We start from the raw sequence: 8,828 nt of genomic DNA on the forward strand, positions 1-8,828 counted from the left end.
CGGTCTTGGGTCGACCGCCGGGCCGGAGTGTGCAAACTCCAGCCCGTCGGTCATGACCGCCGTGGCGGTCGGAGTGGGGAAGTGGCGGTCGATCGCGGCGGTGACCGCCGCGGTCAGAATGCCATTTTTTGGACCGCCGGTCTGTTCGCGGTCCGACCGCCGCCTCTCCGCCGACCGCCAAGGTCAGAATGAGGGCCTATGTGCTGTACAGTTCAATAAAATATTTGTTGTGACCAGACACTTGTATCAGTGTATTGCTATTAATCTTCAGCATGACACTACCTGTGACATTACCCGCCTTCAGCTACAATCTTGTGTCTTCCTCATGTGCATCACATGGTCTTACATCTCAACATTTCAAAATGTGGAACACAGGCAAGCAGGCAATCATTTTCGGATAGGTGAGTTTATTGGCAGAGGTGCAGAAAATAATATTGAGATGCAACACAAATGGAAAGTGAACTGAAGTCATGGTGGATGTAACCATTGTAATAGAAGCCACAACATTTGAAGTCCAAAGTCCAGTGTTCTACTACCATAGAAAATGGAAGGTGTTTCAAGAATTGTCAAAAGAGTGAATATGTGTCACACAAAGGAGTCACTTGCTGGCAGTGTTTGGTGTCTTGGCATCCGATGCTCCTGGCTTCTTGCGTGGACATCCTCGCTTGCGGGGGGTTCTGCTGCAACAGAGTCAGGGGTGTCTGAGGTAGGTCCTCCCCTGACAGGGTCTCCCTTCCAGTGTCTGCCACAGATGTAGAAAGGCCTGGTGCTGCTTGGCCAAAGGAAGGGGTGTGGTGTTGCTCATGGTCCCTGATCAACGTACTGCTTATCGCACTGAACACTCCTGATAGGGAGGCCAGGATGGTGTTGGTGGCCTCCCAATTCTCAATGGAAATCCCTCTGCAACTTCTTAATTTTACTGAGTTCAGTAAGTACCTGGCCCATCATGCTTTGGAATTCATGATAGGCTCTAAAGACTTGTGTTAGACTTGGCATCCTTGGCGTGGTCTCCCCTAACTTTTTGCCTCTACTTCCCAGGTTGTTTCTGTGAGCTGGACTCTGTTTTTGCTGTTTTGTTTGCTCTGGACACTTTACCCCTGCTGACCAGTGGTAAAGTGTGAAGGTTCTTGTATAATTTATATGTGTACACTGGTTTATCTATGAATGGCATATTTGATTTACTAGTAAGTCCCTAGTAAAGTTCACTAGAAGTGCCCAGGGCCTGTAAATGAAATGCTACTAGTGGGCCTGCAGCACCCGTTGTACCACCCACATGAGTATCCCTGTAACCATGTCTCAAACCTGCCACTGCAGTGTCTGTGTTTGCACTTTAAACTGCCAGTATGACATGGCAAGTGTCCCCACTTGCCTGGCCTAAACCTTTCCTTTTTATACATGTAAGACACCCCTACGGTAGGCCCTAGGTGACCCCATGGGTAGGGTGCAGTGCATGTTAAAGGTGGGACATGTACTGATGTGTTTTAAATGTCCTAACAGTGAAATACTGCTAAATTTGTTTTTCACAGTTCCAAAACATATCTCTCTCATAGGTTAACATGGGGGCTGCTTTAAATGTCATTAAAGCACAGATTCCCTTTCGGAGCAGATAGAAATTTGGAGTTTAGGGTCTCTGAACTCACAATTTAAAAATATATCTTTTAGTGAAGTTGTTTTTCAGATTGTGTGTTTGAAAATGCAACTTTTAGAAAGTGGGCATGTTCTTACTTAAACCATTCTGTGATTCTGCCTGTTTGTGGATTCCCTGTTCTGGGTCAGTTTGACAGTTGGGCTGCTTTCACCTCTCTCTAGTCAGTGACACAAAAAGAGCTGGGGTGTAGCCTGCATGTCCTGATGGGCCATCAGGGCTGAGGGGAGGAGTGGTCACATACACTTGAAAGGGCTGTGCCTGCCCTCACACAATGCAGTCTCCAACCCCCTGGTGTGTGTCTGGGGCAGGCCTGGACAAAGCAGGAACTTGGAAACAACAGAGACTTCTCTTTGAAGTAGGCCTACTTCAAAGTCAGAAAGGGGATAAGAAGAGGACCCAAAACCCCTGAAAATCAGTTCTCTACTTCTGGAACAAAGAAGAACCTCTGTCCGGGAGAAGAGCTGGAGACGCTGGAAGAGGAGTACTGCCCCTATGCCTGTGAATGTGCTTTGCTGGGTTGGCCTGCAATAGCTCACTTTTGTGGGACTTCCCACTGGTGAAGAATCTCCAAGGGCTTGAACTAAGCCTCCTGTTATTGAAGTCTCAGGGACAACAAAGACTTCTTTCTGTCAGCACCTGGGCTTTCTGCTGAGAGTCCTGCCTGCCATGTGGTGCAAAAACCTGTCTCTGGGCCCTTGAAGGGTACATCTGGTGGAAAAGGACTGAAATCCACGCAAAGACTGCCGTGCGGGGAAAACGCCCTGTGGATGATAATTGACGCGCCGCCGGCCTCCCGGCTATAATCCATGCTCCACCAGCATCACAGCTGGGAGATCGACACAACGCAGCTGGAGAAATGATGCGTAACACCCGCAGCCGCTGCTGTTAATGACGCAAGCCCACATGCAGCATGGTTTCTTGACACCGTGCAACCAGATTTCAACGCAACATCGCTGGGCGTGGAAAATCAATGCATAGCCTGCTCTAACCTGAGGTACCCATCCGGGGTTGATGCATATCGCTTTCTTGCGGGAGAGATGAAACAACAGAAGCTGACTGTAGGAAAGTACCCTCTTTCTTGGCATGGTTACCCCCATTTTCTGCCTGTTGTCAGTGTGCTTGACTATGTCTACTAGGATCCTGCTAATCAGGACCAAAGTAGTTATGCTCTCTCCTTCTGAAATTGGTAGCAGGATACTGTTAACACAGTATTTCACTCACAATTGGCATACTGGTGCCCCCTTATAAGTCCCTAGTATATGGTACCTAGATACCAAGAGCATTGGGGTTCCAGGGGATCCCTATGGGCTGCAGCACATATTTTTCCACCCAAAGGGAGCCCATGCAAAGGCTTCTGCCGGACTGCCATTGCAGCCTGTGTGAAAAGGTACAAGCACCCTTTCACTGCCATTCACACTGCACCAGGTAATTTATAAGTCACCCCTATAGCAGACCCTCCAGCCCTGAGGGCAGGGTGCAAAGTTCCTCTGTTTGAGGGCACCCCTGCACTAGCAGAGGTGCCCCCATGACCTTCAGGACCATTTGGCCCTCATTATGAACACGGCGGTAAAGACCGTCAACCGCTGTGGCGACGGCGAACAGAAGACCGCCATTGGAGGTGAACAGAAACCCGCCATATAATGATGCAAAAATCAGAAACCGACAAAAATCTCCCTGCCACCAGTCACCGCCAGGACCTTGTCAGCAGAAATGCTGGACCTCCCACCCCACCACAGCTGAGCACACAAACACCCCGCCCTCTGAATATTGAAGCACAAATCACTGCGGTGGTCAGTGGAAGACCAAACAGTAAGAAATGCTCACATTGGAAAGTTTGAAACCCACACACCTGACACACATCCACAACACTATAACACACTCACAGACACACCCCACAATCCTTTGCAATTAAATCAGGACAACTGATACAGAGAACCCCAGAAGCAGACACCGAACGCCACAAAACATGATACATACACCTACCCACACAACAGCACCCTCATCTAGATCCACACAAGACACCATTCACAACACACAGCATGCACTCCCAAACTCCCACGCTTCACAGAAAGGGAGCTGAGGACCATGGTGGACGAGATAGTGAAGGTGGAGTCACAATTATTCGGGGCACAGGTCCAGCACACACCCATCACCAGGAAGATGGAGCTATGGCAGACAATAGTGAACGAGGTCAATGCAGCGGGACACCATCCACGCACGAGGAACGACATACGCAAGAGATGGAATGACCTGCGTGGGAAGGTCAGGTTCATGGCATCCTGGCACAACATTGCAGTCCAGAAGACTGGGGAAGGGCTCCACCAACACCATCCGACTACACTGACTGGGAGGAAAAGGTACTGGCCATTCTGCACCCTGAGGGACTCACTGGACTCACCAGTCGTTTACAATTACCCCATATCTATCACACCTGTAATGCATGCATCACCCCACCCCTCCAACATCCACCAGGACCACTAGCCCACCCAGCCCAGGTTCACAATATCCAGTCACCCTGCATGCCCACAAACCTACTAACAGGCCCACATCCCTCCCTCTGTGCACAGCCACCTACCCCTGCAAGGAATCACAAAGGGACTACACCACCCACAATGCACCTCCGCATCCAAAGCAAAATGAAATGCAAACCTCACAAAGTCACCCTGCATGGTCCCAAAGTGTGAAAACCTGCAAAAAACAGCCCAGTCCTGTGCACCCCATCTGATCATGCAATTGCTACAGACATATCCATTCCCCCCAATAGGCCCCACCTCCCATGCCACCCTGACGGACAGGACAAGGAGTGCCAGTGCCCCACAGGAAGACAGAGGCACCCACCGGGACACTCAAGACGAAACCCTAGACATTTGACGAACACCCTGGCCCCTCACACAGTCCTGGACTATCATCATCCAGCAGCCCCACCCAGGACACCAATGACACCCCTACCGCCCAGCCAACAACATCAGCCCAGAGCAACCGTCCCCGCACCTGTGTATCCAGGCCACAGACTGGTGGAACACATGGACAGAGGCCACAGTCACCCCCTACCAACAGGCAGGAAGACAATGGCCCCAGTACACGTAGTACAGCCAGACCTGTGCAGGGGACACAGGCAGAGGGGGCTAGGCCCAGTGGGAGGGCATCACTGAGCTGGGGGAGGGCACAGGATTGATGCTGCAGCCCAGGACGTGATCTCTGAGGTCCTGGGAGCATATCACCATACCAAGGACAGATTGGCCCAGATAGTGTCCACCCTGGAGCAGAGTCAAAGGATGTAGTTAGCACACCACCAAGAGGCCATGGAGCAGTGGAAGCTGCACAATGCCACAATGACCATCATAGCAGGTACGCTGCTGCACCTTGTCTCAATACAGCCTGAGGCCCACACAGGCCATGAAGCCCCTACTACAGGTCAAGATACAGACCGGACAACAACATCAGCAGCAGCAACTGGACATGTTCCACCATCTCAGGACACACAGAAGACATGCATCTCAACCTGTGCAGGCCAACACCAGGCACCCAATCAGTCCCTCAGGCCCAGATATGGCACAGGAACACCTGCCAAGAACAAGGCCCCCTTAAAGAAGTGACTCTGGCAAGAACTGTCCTCCAAGTGTCCCACTGAACCAACGACCAAACCATGTAAAAACAACACCAAACACTGGAAAACATAGATGGACATACCACTACTGCCAACAAATGCTGCGACCATGTTGCCATATTGTACAACCACCAGTAGCCCACTCCAATCACTGTAAACTGCACAATGTAATCCCTGCACCAAATAAAACACCATTTCACCAATTACTATGTCCCCTGTCATTATGTCAAAACAAATTGAAGTATGGATGCAACTGTATTATAAATCATTTTTTCTTACTCGAGTAGCAGGAATTGCACCCCATGTATAACATGTTGTTGTGCCTACAGAATTGTTGAACTATTATACTATAATTTTACATGTCCTATGCAGACCTGGTCACAGTGGCAATGTCTATTGACCCAACACCCCCCTAGATGAAAAGGCACACTGACAATATGCTGCACAGACAGCAATCTCATTGATTAGTCCCACATAGTTACTGGAAGTAGACTTGTATCAGTTGGGTCCTGGAATGTACATCTTCCCCCCCCCCCCTCATCATCACCATCACTCAAATCCCCTCTCTGAGGAAGCAGGTCCGGATATACAGCACCCTCCTACTCCAAGAGGGGGATAGAATTTCTCACCTCCACATTGTGTAGCATGCAGCAGGCCACCACTATTCTACAAACCTTTTCAGGCCCATAGGCCAGGGAACCACCAGAAATATGTAGGTAACGAAATCTAGCCTTCAGGAGACCCATTGTGCGCTCTATCACCCTCCTAGTACGTCCATGGGCCTCATTGTAATTCCTCTCTGCATCTGTCCCAGGATTCCTCACTGGTGTCAGGATCCAACACATGTTGGGGTAGCCAGAATCACCAAAAAAAAGGGGGCAAAACAGGACTGCCAATGACAACCCTCAGTGGCAGACAGCCTGGCTGTCTGCTATGTGGCAATAAGTGTCAGACACACCTACCTATGATCCATCCTCTGTCCCCTTGTAGTTGTTCCATCTTGTGTGGCACACTACTTTTCCTTATCACAAAGGAATCATGGACTGATCTAGGGAACATGGCATTCACATGTGAGATGTACTGGTCTGCAGTACACACCAATTGAATGTTCATGGAATGAAAATTCTTCCTGTTTCTGTACACCTGTTCACTGATTCTTGGGGGGATGAGAGCTATGTGGGTGCCATCAATGGCACCTATCACATGGGGTTTGTTGGCAAAGGCAGAGAATTCCGACTGGATGGTCAGCACTTTGGGGAAACCTCACATAGGACTGCAGGTGTCGTACAAATGCATTCAGGAATCTGGACAGTATAATGCTAAACATTGGCTGTGAAAAACCTGCACCCATGCCCACTGTCACTTGAAATGAGCCAGTGGCCAGGGAATGGAGTGCAGAGAGCACCTGCACTTCAGTAGGGATGGCATGCTGATTAAGATTAGCTGGTCTCAGTGCTGGATCCACTAATGCACAAAGTTCATGAATAGTAGCACAAGTGAGTCTGTAATTGATAATGATGTGAAGCTCCACCATGGTCCACAAATCAACAAGTGGTCTGTACACCGATGGGGCCCTCCCTCACCACAAGGGTCTGTACCTAGGAGGAGTATAGAACACATGTGAGGAACACACATACATCTGCACACAATGTTTCCTATTCAGCACTGCTGGCATGATTGTCAACAACACAAATGCATAGTATGTGTGACATTATAGCAATATGACCACAATGATATATCAGGACTGTTTAGGTGAGCTAATGTATATTGTTTCATGCCTATGGGTGTTTGGGGACAATAGGGCCTGCATGGTGCAGATGAGGATTTTACAACGGCTTAGTTAAGGCCAAAATGTCTGCCCCCTGTAATCCAGAAGTGCTGTGGTGGAAGTGACCTCATACCGCTAGCGGTTGAAGTAATAGTGTAAGTTCATTGGTTAACATGGTTGTCAATGGGCATTCTTAGTGTATCATGATCGCCACTGGTGGTAACGGAGCACACCGCCGCGGTGCATATACAAACTCGTCACCACAACTTCACTTGACTCCCGGATCTTGTGCATGAGGGTACTCCACTGAGTGTACTGCTGTGTCCTGCCTCTGGTCATGGAAATGGCATGTGTGGCAGGGGAAAGGGCCACGGCCTTCACCAGCGAGGAATTGGAGATGCTCGTGGACAGACTCCTGCCACTGTACGCCAAGCTCTACAGTCGGCTAGAGGTACAGGTGAGTAGGAGGACTGGGGTGCATGGATGGGTATAATGGTGGTAGATGGCTGTATACATGTGTGCACGTGTGACACTGTATAGTCCTGAGTTCCTGACATGCTGCATGTGTGTGTGCTGTTAGGCTGTTTAAAATGTCCGTCCCATAGTGGACGTATAGCCAGCTGTATATGATGGCCATTGTCTGACCTCAGTGTTACTTTTTATGTGTGTCCCTTATAGGTAAGCGCTCCCATCAGAAGAGGGGACTTTGGCAGGCCATCCCCAGGGAGGTGCGACCCTGGGGGTCTACAACTGGTGGAGCACAAATTGCAGGAAGCGGTGGGAGGACCTGCGGTGCTGGGCCAGGTAGATCTGTGAGGCCCAGCTGGGGAAGTCCTCCCAACGAGGAAGGGGTGCCCGTCGAGCAATGACCCCCCCTTATGCGGCGCATTCCGGTGGTGGCGTACCCGGACCTGGATGGGCACTTGAAGGCTGCATAGCAGTCACAAGGGGGTGAGTACAAATACCATACTTTGGCTCCTTGATGGATGTGTGTGTGTGTGCGGTCGTATGTATGCTGTCTAGTGGCAGGGACTCTGACTGATGACCATCTACATAATGGCCCCTGTGGGGAGTAGAGTTGTAAGGGTCAAGTCTGCAGTAAGTCAGTGCTGTGTGGAATGGCTGTAGAGCAGGGTTGTGGCCACTAGTCAGGGGCATAGTCATGTGTATATCGCTAGGTGCTGCCTGGTGGAATATTTTCAGGGTGGGTGTATGTGTGAACCAGTTATATACCTCCATTCAGCTATTTACAAGTGTCTCTCCTGTTTTGTCTCACCATCCCTGTTCTCTTGTGTTGTCTGTGTACATCAGCATAACTTAGCGAGGGAGCTGAGGCACGGCAAGTGGGGATGAGGGGTCCCAACGTTCCACGAAGGCAGAGTCATCTGATGTCAAGGGGACCAGTGGATTGGAGGGTGAGGGCAGTACCAATGGGGAGGCAACTACCACTGGAGGTAGTGACTCTGATACCTCCTCCGATGGGAGCTCCCTGGCGGTGGCATTCTGTGTCGTCTTCTGCCACCCCCCATACCATCACCGCCCTCCCATTTGCTCCCCACTGAGTTGCCCATGCCTGCTCACCCAGAAGGGTGGGCGTCTCCTTCGCCCCAGGCACCTCCTCCCCTGCCCCAGTCAGCCCTGCTGCCCTCACGGAGGACGCTATTGACCACCTGAGAACCATCTCTGTAGGGCAGACAACTATCGTCAATGCCATCCAGGGGTTAGCATCAGAGGTGCAGCAGACCAATGCCTATCTGGATGGCATTCACGGTGCTGTGTCTTGCCTACATGGATCTTTTCAAGCT

Source organism: Pleurodeles waltl, chromosome 5, assembly GCF_031143425.1.
Source record: "Pleurodeles waltl isolate 20211129_DDA chromosome 5, aPleWal1.hap1.20221129, whole genome shotgun sequence".
Classification (NCBI taxonomy): domain Eukaryota; kingdom Metazoa; phylum Chordata; class Amphibia; order Caudata; family Salamandridae; genus Pleurodeles; species Pleurodeles waltl.